The sequence below is a fragment of the Bos taurus genome, chromosome 16 (assembly GCF_002263795.3).
Source record: "Bos taurus isolate L1 Dominette 01449 registration number 42190680 breed Hereford chromosome 16, ARS-UCD2.0, whole genome shotgun sequence".
Lineage (NCBI taxonomy): Eukaryota > Metazoa > Chordata > Mammalia > Artiodactyla > Bovidae > Bos > Bos taurus.
Window position 1 is genome coordinate 67,922,849 of NC_037343.1, and position 17,025 is coordinate 67,939,873.

The 17,025-nt window shown below is 42.4% G+C and overlaps 1 protein-coding gene across 2 annotated transcripts in view; it reads left to right on the plus strand.

Moving 5' to 3' along the window:
- The window catches only part of PLA2G4A (phospholipase A2 group IVA), a 174,257-nt gene that overhangs the window by 15,825 nt on the left and 141,407 nt on the right, over positions 1-17,025 (plus strand).

Sequence of the window (17,025 nt, forward strand, 5' to 3'; positions counted from 1 at the left end):
TATATATATTAATATATGATGTTTTTCTCTTTCTGACTTACTTCACTCTGTATGATAGACTCTAGGTCCATTGTGAGAAGAGGAATTTTTAAAAACCATCCATGTAGGATTTGGAAGTCAGCGTCTAATAACTATGATTCAAATCTAAAAAAGGATAAAAGGTGAAAATGGCTCTTTTCCAGCTTTATTTAACCAATCACAGAGAGAAACTCAGTTATTCCTTTCCTTCAGATTCATATCTTAAGCCTGCTTCACACCACCAAAAAATAGCTTAGCAACTTAAAATAGTGGTCAAGCTAAGTTGTATACAAATGCTCTTCTAATTTGGGCTCTATTATCTTTTTAGCCTGAGTGTTTCGGGGGAGTGGAGGGAAAGGAGAGGAAGGGATGGTGAAAGGGTGTAAAGAAAGGGCCCCAGCTTGAGAGTGCAGCATGAGTTCAGCTGTTCTGTAACTGGGTGAACTCTAGGTTTGTTTATATCTTTAGACCTCAGCTTACAAATGTGCACAAGGTCTGTCTAGGTGGTGATTATGACTGCTTCTTTTTTGTGATCTTAAAATAGAGCCCGAGTGGCTCCTTATTTTTTGCCACCAAAGAGGTGAAACAATGGAAAAATAACAGCAAACTGTGAGGAGACATTATTGCTTTTTTGTAACGCAGCGTGTGAAACTGGGCTAGCCGGTTCTCTGGTCCTTAAAATAGTTTTGTATTTCCCAATCATGAAAGGGTGAAATAAACTACATTATGCATTGTGTCTCACTGAAGTACACTGTGTGTGTGTGTGTATGTGTGTGTGTGCGTACATGCACACGTGCGCACATGTGCACGTATGGGGTATGCTTTCAAAATAACCAGATGAGGGAGGCTGGTCTATCTAAACAGTGCTGTGCTCTCTCTCCTTTATCTCCTCACAGTCCTATTTAGGTGCCTATTTTATGACCTAAACTAGGCACCTCTCTAGTTACTCTAGGGACCTTTCTGCTGGTTACTCCTCCCTTCTCAAATGCCACCCTTCTCCATTAGCAATTGTATGCTTATTTGTTTATCTGTTGCATTTATATTACTGAACTGTGATAGACTAATTTGTGCTCCTCCCCATTCATATGTTAAAGTCCTAACCACCCCCACCCTGGCCCTGAGAATGTGACTGCTTTTGGAGATTAAGTCTTTAAAGAGATGACAGAGTTAAAGGACGCCCTCAGGATGGGCCCTCATCAAACTGACTGGTATTGTAAGAAGGGGCTTCCCTGGTGGCTGAGACGGTAAAGAATCTGCATGCAATGCAAGAGACCTGGATTTGATCCCTGCATTGGGAAGATCCCCTGGAGAAGGGTATGGCAACCCACTCCGGTATTCTTGCCTGGAGAATTCCATGGACAGAGGAGCCTGGTGGACTATGGTTTATGGAGTTGCAAAGATTTGGACGCTCAAAGAGACACCAGGGGAACATGGGTACAGAGGAAAGACCATGTGTGGATTCAGGAAGAAGCTGGCATCTTCAAACTAAGAAGAAAGGCATCAGAAGAAGCCAAGCCTGGGACTGCCCTGGTGGTCCAGTGGTTAAGATATCACCTTCCAGTGCAGGGGTCATGGGTTCAATCTCTGGTTAGCGAGCTAAGAGCCCACATGCTGTGGGGCAAGTAAACCTGTGTACTGCGAGTATTGATCCCTTGTGGTCTAGAGCCCCTGCACCACAAGAGAAGCCAGAGCTACAGCTAGAGACTCTCACGTCCTGCAACTAAGACACAGCAAAGCCATAAAACCCCACGCGTGCTGGCATTTTGCTCTCAGTCTTCTGGCCTCTAAAACTGTCAGAACATAAACTTCTGTTGTTTAAGCCATGCAGCTTGTGGTGTTTTATTCCAGGAGCCCTAGCAAACAAATGCAGAGTGTCACTTCCACTGTGTCCCCTTTCTCTGCCTGTGCTGTGGGTTCTTCTGTAGAATGGCAGAATGATGTGGAAAGAGAACTTGGTATGAGTTAGAGGGTCAGGATTCTAGGGGCAGCTCAACATTTGTCAGCCGGATGAGCTGGGAAACATTTCTTAGTCTTTCTGGAAGTCAGTATTCTCTTGTAGAGTATACGGGGGCCCATCTGCCTCAGTTTGAGTTGTCAGTGATTTTAAAACTGATTTTAAACACTCACCCTTTATTTCTAAAATGGCAATAGCAATCCCTCTCTTATCATGAAGATAAAACAAGAGGATATATATAAACCACTTAGCACAGCATCACTGGCATCTAGCAAATGTTTAATGTGATCTTTGAAGATTAAGTATTTAAATTAGTAATTGCTGAGATATTTTCCAGCTTGTCATTCCAGGTTCTTTCTATAATTAGGTTCTACTTCTCCTTAACTGTTATTCAAGGCAGAACCTCATCTATGGTTTAATCAGTTTTCCCCTGTACTCCATGCAGATCCCCAAGTTTGGTCATTCATCCCTTAATAAATATTAGTTTAGTGATCACTTGAGGTCCAACAAGAATAAATACGGGGAGAATGAGACAGAATTTCCCTCTTGTTGCTCACAGCTTGAGGAGACATACCCTCTAAATCATGGCAGTAGAGTACATAATGCTGTGGTAAGAGATATCTAGGAGAAATACAGGGTCCTAACCATGTAGATAAAAGAGACGCTTTACTTCCGAGAGTGAGTTTATGCAGAATCCTGAAGGACAGGCAGAGACTCTGCTGTACTGAAGGCATGTGGGGGAGGGAGTCCCTGGTAGTCCAGTGGTTAAAACTCTGTGCTTACACTGCCAAGGGCCCCGGGTTTGAGTCCTTGATCCAGGAACTAAGATCTCACAGACCATGCAGGGCAAGCCCAAGAAGGTATGTGGTGGGAGTGGTAGGAAGGTTTCAGGCGGCATTTTGGGGTGGCTGGGTAGCACTGATGAGAGCCTGAGATGGGATGGGCATCTCTACTGTGGCTGTAGCTTGCTATTCATGACCTTTTCCCACAGCACATGTTTTCATCGTCCCCTTTCTAGACATCTGCACCCTTTCCTGGTTTCAAATATCAGCTCAGATTTTTGCCTTCTCCAGCAAGCCTTGTCTGTTTTAAACCACATAAATCTTTCTCTGTTCTGAAACTCTAGGAGATTTTCCATATAAACTTGTCTGAATAAACAGTGAACTTTCAATAATGAAATTTTGAGAGACAAAGAAGCAGTGTCAGTGGTCTAGGAATAAAAACAGAGTGGAAAAAGTCAATTCAAAAGGAATATTGTGGATGAACATCAGTGAGGGAGCCCAACAGGCACAAACCATAGTCTTGGTTTCCTGGCTTGAGAAACAGGCCCAGCTCATTAATCTGTACCTTTGTATCTGGTGGCATGCTTTTCCATTTCCATGGAAATGGGACAGTTATTTTAACAGATTGTGTGTGTGTGTGTGTGTGTGTGTATTTGATTTTGGGTTGCACTGTGTCTTTGTCGCTGCACAGGCTTTCTCTTGTCGAGGGTGCAGGGGACACTCTCTACCTGTGGTGCGAGGCCTTCTTGCAGTGGCTTCTCTCGTCGCAGAGCACAGGCTCTAGGCGTATGGACTTCAGTAGTTGTCGTGCATGGGCTTCGTTGTTCCAGCGCATGTGGAATCTCCCTGGACCAGGAACTGAACCTGTGTTCTCTGCATTAGCAGGCAGACCATTATCCAACGTACCGTCAGGGAAGTCCTTGTATTAAAATTAGGGTTCAGCCTAAGAGACAGGCTTCCCAAGTGGCTCAGTGGTAAGGAATCTGCCTGCCAATGCAAGGAATACAGGAGACTGAGGTTTGATCCCTGGATTGGGAAGATCACTGGAGAAGGAAATGGTAACCCTCTCCAGAATTCTTGTCTGGAAAATCCCACAGACAGAGAAGTCTGGTGGGCTACATTCCATAGGGTTGCAAAGAATTGAACATGGCTTACTGACTTAGCTGGAGAAGGAAACGGCAACCCACTCCAGTATTCATGCCTGGAATATCCCACGGACCGAGGAGCCTGTTGGGCTACAATCCATGGGGTTGCAAAGAGTCGGACATGACTGAGCGACTTCTGTGTGTGTGTGTGTGTGTAGTGGCTTAGCACACATACACAGCCTGAGAGACAGTTCTAATTTAAAGCAGCTCATTTAGTTAATTCTTATTGTTTCTTCATTCTTCCAGAGAAAGCAATGGCACCCCACTCCAGTACTCTTGCCTGGAAAATCCCATGGACGGAGAAGCCTGGTGGGCTGCAGTCCATGGGGTCGCTAAGAGTCGGACACGAATGAGTGACTTCACTTTCACTTTTCACTTTCATGCATTGAAGAAGGAAATGGCAACCCACTCCAGTGTTCTTGCCTGGAAAATCTCATGGGCAGAGGATCCTGGTGGCTGCAGTCCATGGGGTTGCTAAGAGTCGGACACGACTGAAGCGACTTAGCAGCAGTAGCAGCAGCTTCATTCTTCTGTGCTTGTTGGTGATGTCTAACTCTTTTCTTAGCCTAGGTTTTAGAAAAGCAACAGCAAAATAATTTAAGGATTTAAAACTTTACTGATGTCTTAGTAACTATGTGTGTGTGTATTTATATTTATGGATGATGATGGAAACAGTAATGAACTACCCTTACTGCTTTTAGAACATGTTTCTATATCCAGAATAATTAAGAAAGCTTTGAATTTGGAAGCAGATAAATCAGAGTTATACACACACACACACACACACACACACACACACACACACACACACACATATATGTACGCATATGCTGCTGCTGCTGCTAAGTCACTTCAGTTGTGTCTGACTCTGTGCGACCCCATAGATGGCAGCCCACCAGGCTGCCCTGTGCCTGGGATTCTCCAGGCAAGAACACTGGAGTGGGTTGCCATTTCTTTCTCCAATGAAAGTGAAAAGTGAAAGTGAAGTCGCATATCAGATCAGATCAGATGAGTCGCTCAGTCATGTCCGACTCTTTGCGACCCCATGAATCACAGCACGCCAGGCCTCCCTGTCCATCGCTGACTCCCGGAGTTCACTCAGACTCACGTCCATCAAGTCAGTGATGCCATCCAGCCATCTCATCCTCTGTCGTCCCCTTCTCCTCTTGCCCCCAATCCCTCCCAGCATCAGAGTCTTTTCCAATGAGTCAACTCTTTGCATGAGATGGCCAAAGTACTGGAGTTTCAGCTTTAGCATCATTCGTTCCAAAGAAATCCCAAGGCTGATCTCCTTCAGAATGGACTGGTTGGATCTCCTTGCAGTCCAAGGGACTCTCAAGAGTCTTCTCCAACACCACAGTTCAAAAGCATCAATTCTTCAGCACTCAGCCTTCTTCACAGTCCAACTCTCAAATCCATACATGACCACAGGAAAAACCATAGCCTTGACTAGATGAACCTTTGTTGGCAAAGTAATGTCAGCTGCTTTTGAATATGCTATCTAGGTTGGTCATAACTTTCCTTCCAAGGAGTAAGCGTCTTTTAATTTCATGGCTGCAGTCACCATCTGCAGTGATTTTGGAGCCCCCCAAAATAAAGTCTGAAACAGTTTCCACTGTTTCCCCATCTATTTCCCATGAAGTGATGGGACCAGATGCCATGATCTTCATTTTCTGAATGTTGGGCTTTAAGCCAACTTTTTCACTCTCCACTTTCACCTTCATCAAGAGGCTTTTGAGTTCCTCTTCACTTTCTGCCATAAGGGTGGTGTCATCTGCATATCTGAGGTTACTGATACTTCTCCTGGCAATCTTGATTCCAGCTTGTGTTTCTTCCAGTCCAGCGTTTCTCATGATGTACTCTGCATATAAGTTAAATAAACAGGGTGACAATATACAGCCTTGACGTACTCCTTTTCCTATTTGGAACCAGTCTGTTGTTCCATGTCCAGTTCTAACTGTTGCTTCCTGACCTGCATACAAATTTCTCAAGAGGCAGATCAGGTGGTCTGGTATTCCCATCTCTTTCAGAATTTTCCAGTTTACTGTGATCCACACAGTCAAAGGCTTTGGCATAGTCAATAAAGCAGAAATAGATGTTTTTCTGGAACTCTCTTGCTTTTTCCATGATGCAGCGGATGTTGGCAATTTGATCTCTGGTTCCTCTGCCCTTTCTAAAACCAGCTTGAACATCAGGAAGTTCACGGTTCACATATTGCTGAAGCTTGGCTTGGAGAATTGTGAGCATTACTTTACTAGTGTGTGAGATGAGTGCAATTGTGCGGTAGTTTGAGCATTCTTTGGCATTGCCTTTCTTTGGGATTGGAATGAAAACTGAATTTTTCCAGTCCTGTGGCCACTACTGCATTTTCCAAATTTGCTGGTATATTGAGTGCAGCACTTTCACAGCATCATCTTTCAGGATTTGGAATAGCTCAACTGGAATTCTATCACCTCTACTAGCTTTGTTCGTAGTGATGCTTTCTAAGGCCCACTTGACTTCACATTCCAGGATGTCTGGCTCTAGGTCAGTGATCACACCATCGTGATTATCTGGATCATGAAGATCTTTTTTGTACAGTTCTTCTGTGTATTCTTGCCATCTCTTCTTAATATCTTCTGCTTCTGTTAGGTCCATACCATTTCTGTCCTTTTTCGAGCTCATCTTTGCATGAAATGTTCCTTTGGTATCTCTGATTTTCTTGAAGAGATCTCTAGTCTTTCCCATTCTGTTGTTTTCCTCTATTTCTTTGCATTGATCGCTGAAGAAGGCTTTCTTATCTCTTCTTGCTATTCTTTGGAACTCTGCATTCAGATGCTTATATCTTTCCTTTTCTCCTTTGCTTTTCACTTCTCTTCTTTTCACAGCTATTTGTAAGGCCTCCCCAGACAGACATTTTGCTATTTTGCATTTCTTCTCCATGGGGATGGTCTTGATCCCTGTCTCCTGTACAATGTCATGAACCTCATTCCATAGCTCATCAGGCACTCTATCTATCAGATCTAGGCCCTTAAATCTATTTCTCACTCCGCTGTATAATCATAAGGGATTTGATTTAGGTCATACCTGAATGGTCTAGTGGTTTTCCCTACTTTCTTCAATTTCAGTGTGAATTTGGCAATAAGGAGTTCATGATCTGAGCCACAGTCAGCTCCTGGTCTTGTTTTTGCTGAGTGTATAGAGCTTCTCCATCTTTGGCTGCAAAGAATATAATCAATCTGATTTCGGTGTTGACCATCTGGTGATGTCCATGTATAGAGTCTTCTCTTGTGTTGTTGGAAGAGGAAGTTTGCTATGACCAGTACATTTTCTTGGCAAAACTCTATTAGTCTTTGCCCTGCTTCATTCTGTATTCCAAGGACAAATTTGCCTGTTATTCCAGGTGTTTGACTTCCTACTTTTGCAATCCAGTCCCCTATAATGAAAAGGACATCTTTTTTGGGTGTTAGTTCTAAAAGGTCTTGTAGGTCTTCATAGAACTGTTTAACTTCAGCTTCTCCAGCGTTACTGGTTGGGGCATAGACTTGGATTACTGTGATAATGAATGGTTTGCCTTGGAAACAAACAGAGATCATATTGTCGTTTTTGAGATTGCATCCAAGTACTTCTTTTCGGACTCTTTTGTTGATCATAATGACTACTCCATTTCTTCTGAGGGATTCCTGCCCACAGTAGTAGATATAATGGTCATCTGAGTTAAATTCACCCAGTCCAGTCCATTTCAGTTCACTGATTCCTAGAATGTCAACATTCACTCTTGCCATCCCTTGTTTGGCCACTTCCAATTTGCCTTGATTCATGGACCTGACATTCCAGGTTCCTATGCAATATTGCTCTTTACAGCATCGGACCTTGCTTCTATCACCAGTCACATCCACAGCTGGGTATTCTTTTTGCTTTGGCTCCATCCCCTCATTCTTTGTGGAGTTATTTCTCCACTGATCTCCAGTAGCATATTGGGCACCTACTGACCTGGGGAGTTTCTCTTCAGTGTCCTATCATTTTTCCTTTTCATACTGTCATGGGGTTCTCAAGGCAAGAATACTGAAGTGGTTTGCCATTCCCTTCTCCAGTGGACCACATTCTGTCAGAGCTCTCCACCACAGTCGCATATACATATATATAATTTGATGGATCAGAAATAGCAGTACTTTTTAATCTCCATTAAACCTCATTGTTGAGTATGACAAATACACAGTCTTTATAGAAAAGATGTTCATCAAATTTGCCTACTTGAGTTTCTTAGAAATCTTCATAGAGCCAAATATATCTCGGAATTTGGGAGAAAGCATCAGTTTCATAACTAATACTAACAAATGACAAGTTTGTATACTTATGACTTCCTAGGTGCTGTGCATAATTATTGACATACATACCTTCACTTCATCCTCCCATTGCCTCTGTGAGGTGTGGGAACCATTTCTCCCATGTTACAGATAAAGAAACTACTATAATTGTGTGGAGGCTCCACAAACTGCAGTCATATAGGACAGTAAACTTAGTCAATATTGTGTGTGTTCTGAAGACTCTATCCACTGTCTGCTCCCCACCTCTGTCCCTCTCATCAGGTCTCTTTAGTCCCTAAGACACAACAATCTTGAAATTAGACCAATTAATAGGCCCTACCAGAGTACATCATGAGAAACGCTGGACTGGAAGAAACACAAGCTGGAATCAAGATTGCCAGGAGAAGTATCAGTAACCTCAGATATGCAGATGACACCACCCTTATGGCAGAAAGAGAAGAGGAACTAAAAAGCCTCTTGATGAAAGTGAAAGAGGAGAGTGAAAAAGTTGGCTTAAAGCTCAACGTTCAGAAAACGAAGTTCATGGCATCCAGTCCCATCACTTCATGGGAAATATATGGGGAAACAGTGGAAACAGTGTCAGACTTTATTTTTGGGGGCTCCAAAATCACTGCAGATGGTGACTGCAGCCATGAAATTAAAAGACGCTTACTCCTTGGAAGGAAAGTTATGACCAACCTAGATAGCATATTCAAAAGCAGCTGACATTACTTTGCCAACAAAGGTCCATCTAGTCAAGGCTATGGTTTTTCCAGTAGTCATGTATGGATGTGAGAGTTGGACTGTGAAGAAGGCTGAGTGCTGAAGAATTGATGCTTTTGAACTGTGGTGTTGGAGAAGACTCTTGAGAGTCCCTTAGACTGCAAGGAGATCCAACCAGTCCATTCTAAAGGAGATCAGCCCTGGGATTTCTTTGGAAGGAAAGATGCTAAAGCTGAAACTCCAGCACTTTGGCCACCTCATGCGAAGAGTTGACTCATTGGAAAAGACTCTGATGCTGGGAGGGATTGGGGTCAGGAGGAGAATGGGACGATAGAGGATGAGATGGCTAGATGGCATCACTGACTCAATGGACTTGAGTCTGAGTGAACTCCGGGAGTTGGTGATGGACAGGGAGGCCTGGTGTGCTGCAATTCATGGGGTCACAAAGAGTCGGACACGACTGAGCGACTGAACTGAACTGAACCATGGTCTTTAAGTGTTCACATGAAAGGAAAAGTCACATGTCTCTGACTTTAAATAAAACACTAGAAATAAGGTTAAGCTTAGTGAGGAAGGCATGTTGAAAGTTGAGATGGGCCAGAAACTAGGCCTCCTGTGCCAGAGTTAGCTTAAGTTGTGAAATGCACAGGAAAAGTCCTTGAGGAAATTAAAAATGCTACTCTAGTGAGCACATGAATGGTAAGAAAGCAAAACAGCCTTACTGCTGATATGGAGAAAGTTTCAGTGATCTGGATGAAAGATCCAATTAACTACAAAATTTAATTCAACCAAAGCCTAATGGTGAGCAGGGCTCTAACTCGCTTCAGTTTTATGAGGATTGAGAGAGGTGAGGACACTGCAGAAGAAAAGTTTGAATCTAACAGAGCTTGGTTCTTGAGGTTTCAGTAAGGAAGACATGTGCAAGGTGAGGCAGGAAGTACTCAAGTAGAAGCTACAGTAAATTATCCAAAGGATCTAGCTAAGATAATCACTGAAGGTGGCTAAACAATGGATTTTCAGTGGAGATGAAACGACCTTCTATTGGAAGAAGATGCTATTTAGGACTTCAATAGCTAGAGAGGAGAAGTCATTGACTGGCTTTAAAGTTTCAAAGGATAGGCTGATTTTACAGTTAGGGACTAAATGCATCTGGTGATTTTAAGTTGAAGCCAATGCTCATTTACCATTCCAAAAAGCCTAGGGCCCTTCAGAATCTACTCTGCTGTGCTCTATAAATGGAACAACAAAGCTTGGATGACAACATATCTGTTTACAACATGATTTATTGGATATTTTAAGCCTACTATTGAGACCTACTTCTCGAAACAAAGGTCTTTCAGAATATTACTACTGTTCATTGGCAATGCAGTTATTACCCAAGAGGTCAGATAGAGATGAAATTAATGTTGTTTTCATGCCTCTTGACACAACATCCGTTTCACTCAAGTCTTGTTCTTTAAGAAGTAAATTTTATATGGCAGTTGCTGCCTCTGATTGGTCTGGGCAAAGTCAACTGAAAACCTTATTAAGGATTCTCCATTCTGGATGCCGTGAAGAACATTTGTGATTCATGGAAAGAGGTCGCAATATCAACATTCACAGAAGTTTATAAGAAGTTGATTCCAACCCTCAAGGATGACTTTAAGGGGTTCAAGATTTCAGTGGAGTAAATAACTGTGGTGGAAATGCTGAGAGAACTAGAACTACAACCAGAAGGGAGCCTGAAGATGTGACTGAATTGCTACAGTCTGATTGATAAAACTCGAAAGGATGAGGAGTTGCTTCTTATGGATGAGCAAAGTGTTTTCTTAAGGTTGAATCTATTCCTTGTGAGGATGCTGTGAAGACTGTTGAAATGACAGTAAAACAATTAAGATATTACATAAACTTAGTTGATAAAGCAGTAGCAAGGTTTGAGAGGACTGACTCCAATTTTGAAAGAAGTCCTCCTCTGGGTAAAATGCTCTCCAATGACATTGCATGCTACAGAGAACTTTTGCTTTGAGGAAGAATTAATTGATGCAGCAAACTCCACTGTTGTCTCATTCTAAGTAACTGCTACACACACACAGGAAATTGCCATAGTCAGCCCAGCCTTCAGAAACCACCGTCCTGGTCAGTCCGCAGCCATCAACATTGAGGTGGGACTCTCCACCAGCAAAAGATTATGACTCACTCAAAAAGGCAAACTATTCAATATCATGGTAATCAAAGTATGTGCCCCAACCACTAGTGCTGAAGAAGCTGAAGTTGAATGATTCTATGATAACCCACAAGACCTTCTAGAGCAAACACAGAAAAAGATGTCCTTCTAGCTCAGTTGGTGAAGAATCCACCTGCAATGCAGGAGACCCTGGTTCGATTCCTGGTTTAGGAGTATCCACTGGAGAAGGGATAGGCTACCCACTCCAGTATTCTTGGGCTTCCCTTGTGGCTTAGCTGGGAAAGAATCCACCTGCAATGTGGGAGACCCGGGTTTGATCCCTGGATTGGGAAGATACCCTAGAGAAGGGAAAGACTACCCACTCCAGTATTCTGGCCTGGAAAATTCCATGAACTGTATAGTCCACAGGGTCACAAAAAGTTGGACACGACTAAGTGACTTTCACTCTCATCATAGGGGACTGGAATGCAAAAGTAGGAATTCAAGATATACCTGGAGTAACAGGCAAGTTTGGCCTTGGAGTACAAAATGAATCAGGGCAAAAGCTAACAGAGTTCTGCCAAGAGAATGCACTGGTCATAGCAAACACCCTCTTCCAACAATACAAGAGACAACTCTACACATGGCCATCACCAGCTGGTCAATACCGAAACCAGATTTTATTATATTCTTTTCAGACAAAGATGGAGAAGCTCTATACAGTCAGCAAAAACAAGACCAGGAGCTGACTGTGGCTCAGGTCATGAATTCCTTATTGCCGAATTCAGACTTAAATTGAAGAAAGTAGGGAAAACCACTAGACCATTCAGGTGTGATCTAAATCATATCCCTTATGATTATACAGTGGAAGTGACAAATAGATTCAACGGATTATATCTGACAGAGTGCCTGAAGAACTATGGACAAAGGTTCGTGACATTGTACAGGAGGCAGGGATCAGGACCATCCCCAAGAAAAAGTAATGCAAAAAGGCAAAATGATTGTCTGAGGAGGCCTTACAAATAGCTGAGAAAAGGAGAGAAGCTAAAGGCAAAGGAGAAAAGGAAAGATATGTCCATCTGAATGCAGAGTTTAAGAATAGCAAGGAAAGATAAGAAAGCCTTCCTCAGCAATCAGTGTAAAGAAATAGAGGAAAACAACAGAATGGGAAAGACTGGAGATCTCATCAAGAAAATTAGAGATACCAAGGGAACATTTTATGCAAAGACGGGCACAATAAAGGACAGAAATGTTATAGACCTAACAGAACAGAAAAAATTAAGAAGAGGTGACAAGAATACACAGAAGAACTATACAAAAAAGACCTTAATGACAAAGATAGCCATGATGCTGTGATCACTCACCTAGAGCCAGATATCCTGGAACGCAGAGTCAAGTGGGCCTTAGGAAGCATCACTACGAACAAAGCTAGTGGAGGTGATAGAATTCCACCTGAGCTATTTCAAATCCTCAGTGATGATGTTGTAAAAGTGTTGCACTCAATATGCCAGCAAATTAGGAAAACTCAGCAGCGGCCACAGGACTGGGAGAGGTCAGTTTTCATTCCAATCCCAAAGAAAGGCAATGCCAAAGAATGCTCAGTCTACCGCACATTGTACTCGTCTCACACATTAGCAAAATAATGTTCAAAATTCTCCAAGCCAGGTGTCAATAGTACATGAAGAGAGAACTTCCAGATGTTCAAGCTGATTTTAGAAAAGCTAGAGGAACCAAAGATCAAATTGCCAACATCCACTGGATCATAGAAAATGCAAGAGAATTCCAGAAAAAATCTACTTCTGCTTCACTGACTATGCTACAGCTTTTGATTGTGTGGATCACAACAAACTGTGGAAAATTCTTTAAGAGAGGGAAATACCAGACCTCTTTACCTACCTCCTGAGAAACTTGTATGCAAGTCAAGAAGCAACTGTTAGAACCAGACACAGAACAACAGACTGGTTCCAAATTGGGAAAGGAGTATGTCAAGGCCGTATATTGTCACCCTGTTTATTCAACTTACATGCAGAGTACCTCATGTGAAACGCTGGGCTGGATGAAGCACTAGTTGGAATCAAGATTGCCAGGAGAAATATCAATAAACTCAAATATGCAGATGATAAGACCCTAATGGCAGAAAGAGAAAAGGAACTGAAGAGCCTGTTGATGAAGGGGAAAGAGGAAAGTAAGAAAGCTGACTTAAAACTCAGCATTCAAAAAACTAAGATCTTGGCATCTGGTCCCATCACTTCATGGCAAATAGATGGGGAAACAATGGCAACAGTGAGAGACTTTATTTTCTTGGGCTCTAAAATCACTGCAGATGGTGACTGAAACCATGAAATTAAAAGATGTTAGCTCCTTGGAAGAAAAGCTATGACCAAGCTAGACAGCATATTAAAAAGCAGAGACATTACTTTGCCAACAAAGGTCCATCTAGTCAAAGCTATGGTTTTTCCAGTAGTCATGTATGGATGAGAGCTGGACTGTAAAGAAGGCTGAGTGCCAAATAATTGATGCTTTTGAACTGTGGTGTTGGAGAAGACTGAGAGTCCCTTGGACTGCAAGGAGATCAAACCAGTCAATCCTAAAGGAAATCAGTCCTGAATATTCACTGGAAGGACTGATACTGAAGCTGAACCTCCAATACTTTGGCCCCCTGATGTGAAGAACAGGCTTGTTAGAAAATACCCTGATGCTGGGACTGATTGAAGGCAGGAGGAGGAGGGGATGACACAGGCTGAGATGGTTGGATGTCATCATCGACTTGGTGGACATGAGTTTGAGCAATTTCCGGAGTTGGTGAAGGACAGGGAAGCCTTGTGTGCTGCAGTCCATGATGTCGCAAAGAGTCTGACATGACCGAGCAACTAAACTGAATTGAAAGGCTGAGATGCTAGTGAGCAATAAAGTATTTTAAATTAAGGTTTGTACATTGTTCTTTAGACGCAATGCTACTGCAGACTTAATAGACTACATTACAGTTTAAATATAACTTTAATATGCACTGGGAAACCAAAGCATTTTTGTGCTTAGTTTTATTGAAATATTCCCTTTGTTGCGGTGGTCTGGAACCAAACCTGCAATATCTCTGAAGTGTGTCCATGATTGGGCTTCCCTGGTGCTAAGACAGTAAAGAATCCACCTGCAATGCAGGAGACATGGGTTTGATCCCTGGGTCAGGAAGTTTCCCTGGAGAAGTAAATGGCTATGCACTCCAGTATTCTTGCCTGAAGGATTCCAGGGACAGGGGAGCCTGGAGGGCTACAGTCCATGGGGTTCCCAAAGAGTCGGACACGACTGAGTGACTAACACCTTCAGTTCACCTTCACATGTCCGTGATAATCCCTTGTTTTCCTGTTTCCCATAATTCTAGGCAGGGAAAAATGTTAGTCAGTCCTGTGTCTGACTCTTTGCGATCCCATGAACTGTGGCCTGCCAAACTTGTCTGTCCATGAAATTCTCCGGGCAATAATACTGGAGTGGGTTACCATTTCCATCTCCAGGGGATCTTCCCCACCCAGGGACTGAACCTGGGTCTCCTGCATGGTGCAGATTCTTTACTGCCTGAACCGCCAGAGAAGCCAATAGGTGGGGAAAGAGAATGACAAAACCTTCTAGTCTGTGGGTTTTGGTTTTTTTTTTTTTTTCCACCTTCCCAAGGGCAGTCCATCTCTCCTGCCAACATGACTAACAGGGTTTTGGATAGACCACACACTATGAAGCATTCACTGAAAGCCAACAGTTACATCGCACAGGCAAGTGTGTGTTGAAAAGTGTATCTGCATTTCCCCCTCATTAGTGTTCAGGAAGTATCTAATTACAGGGAAGGGAGGGAGGTAAAAGAATAAAAGAAACTATGAGCTTCATATTTGTTGCTTCAGACTTAAAAGACTGTACACTCACCAAGATTGGTTATTCAGCTTAATTAGTAAAAACAACCCTCCCCCCAACCCTTCTCCAAACAGCTGTTTTATGAGCATTCATGATAGTGGTTATGCAAACTGGTTGCAATAATGTTTCCAGGCTGTGCTAGTTGCAAGGGGTGGTGGTGGGGGGTGGCATTTTCTCAGTGTTTAATGTGGCTAGGTGGACAGAAATGCTGTATTCCACAGAAACTGAAGATATCTATTGCTACTATTAATAGTGTAGGGAAGTAAAAGGATGAATGGGTGCCTATTTGTAACTGGAACTGAAAATGTCATCACTGTCTGGCAATAATAACCAATGATTTTTTTCGGAAGAAACTGAACCTTACCCAACAGTTTTCCCATATGACTGATGTTGCTTCTTTAAGTTTGGAATGAAAATTGTATGTATAAATTGCACCTATTCACATATAGTGGACTTTTAAGATATATTTTTTATTTTGAAATAATCTAAGTTAAGAAACAGCAGAAAAACAAACCAGCAAAAATTTCCATTTCCATATATTCATTACCCAGATTTCCCCAATATAATATCTTATATCGTTCAGTTGCTAAGTCCTGTCCGACTCTTTATGACCCCGTGGACTGTAGCACACTGGGCTTCCCTGTCCTTCACCGTCTCCCACAGTTTGCTCAAACTCATGTCCATTGAGTCAGTGATGCCATCCAACCATCTCATCCTCTGTTGTCCCCTTCTCCTCCTGCTTTCAATCTTTCCCAGCATCAGGGTCTTTTCCAATGAGTCAGCTCTTCACATCAGGTGGCCAAAGTATTGAAGCTTCAGCTTCAGCATCAGTCCTTCCAATGAATATTCAGGGTTTATTTTCTTTAGGATTGACTGGTTTGATCTCCTTGCTGATCAATGGACTCTAAAGAGTCTTCCCCAGCACCATAATTTGAAAGCATCAGTTCTTCGGTGCTCAGTCTTCTTTATGGTTGACTCTACATCTGTACACGACTACTGGAAAATCCATAGACCTGGGCAGTTAGCTATTGTATGCATGTTGCCTATTTTTGGCTTTAATATGGAGAGAGCCTCTATCTAGGTCCTGATGCAGGATACAGTAATGACAGAAGTGGTGAAGAGTTAGGTGGTAAGCACAGGGGTTATGAATGGAGTTGCTAGAAATGGAAAGAGGAAATAAAGTTGCTGAAACCAAACTTTGGGCACCAGCAACAAATTTCCTGTAAACATTTTGAGTACTAGTCTCAATCCTTCTGGGATTTCACTTGTTCCGATTTTTTTCTTTTAAAATTAGAGATGGATATTTAACATCCTTTTACATTAAGAATAGTTAGGAATGAAAAAGAGGGACATCAAAAGAGAGTACCAGTACTATTCTGTGAATTTCCTTCATACATAAACCTGAAATTATGTAATATTTGTCCATCCATCCACCCATCTATCCAACAAATATTATCCTCAACCTACTATATTTTAGGCACAGCACTAGGCAATAGGGATGGATAACTCTATAAACAAGATAAATATGGTCACCGACTTTACGCGTCTTTAGTTCTCTCAGAAAAGGCAGACACTGTGTAAGTGGAATCAAAGACTTGAAAAAGAAGTACAAGGTACAAATGAAACCGGGAACAGGCAAACCAAACCTATTCTGAACATCATGAAAGTCTTCTCAGTGGAGACGACATTTAAGCTGAGTCCTGGAGGGTGGGTGAGCTCTATCTAGGTGAATAGCTGTTGCTTCCATGGCCTTGCATGATCTGCTCCTCCCCGTACGTCCAAACTCACCATGAGCCACTTTTACTCTTGCTCACCATTCACCAGCCAGTGTTTTCTCGCAGTTCCTCAAACGGCCTGCCTGGAACTCTAAATTCTAAATTCATGCCTCCTCACCCTCTATAGTTGCTCCTTTACTGAGATCAAGTTCCCAGTTATTCTGTAGTTTCACTTGCTTGTTTCCATCATTTTGTCCAGCACTATTTTTAATCACTTAAAATTTCATTTAACTGCTTTCAAATTAAACTGGTACGTTAGAATGAACAAATCATTTCTTTAAAATAATCAGCATTAAAAGTTGAAA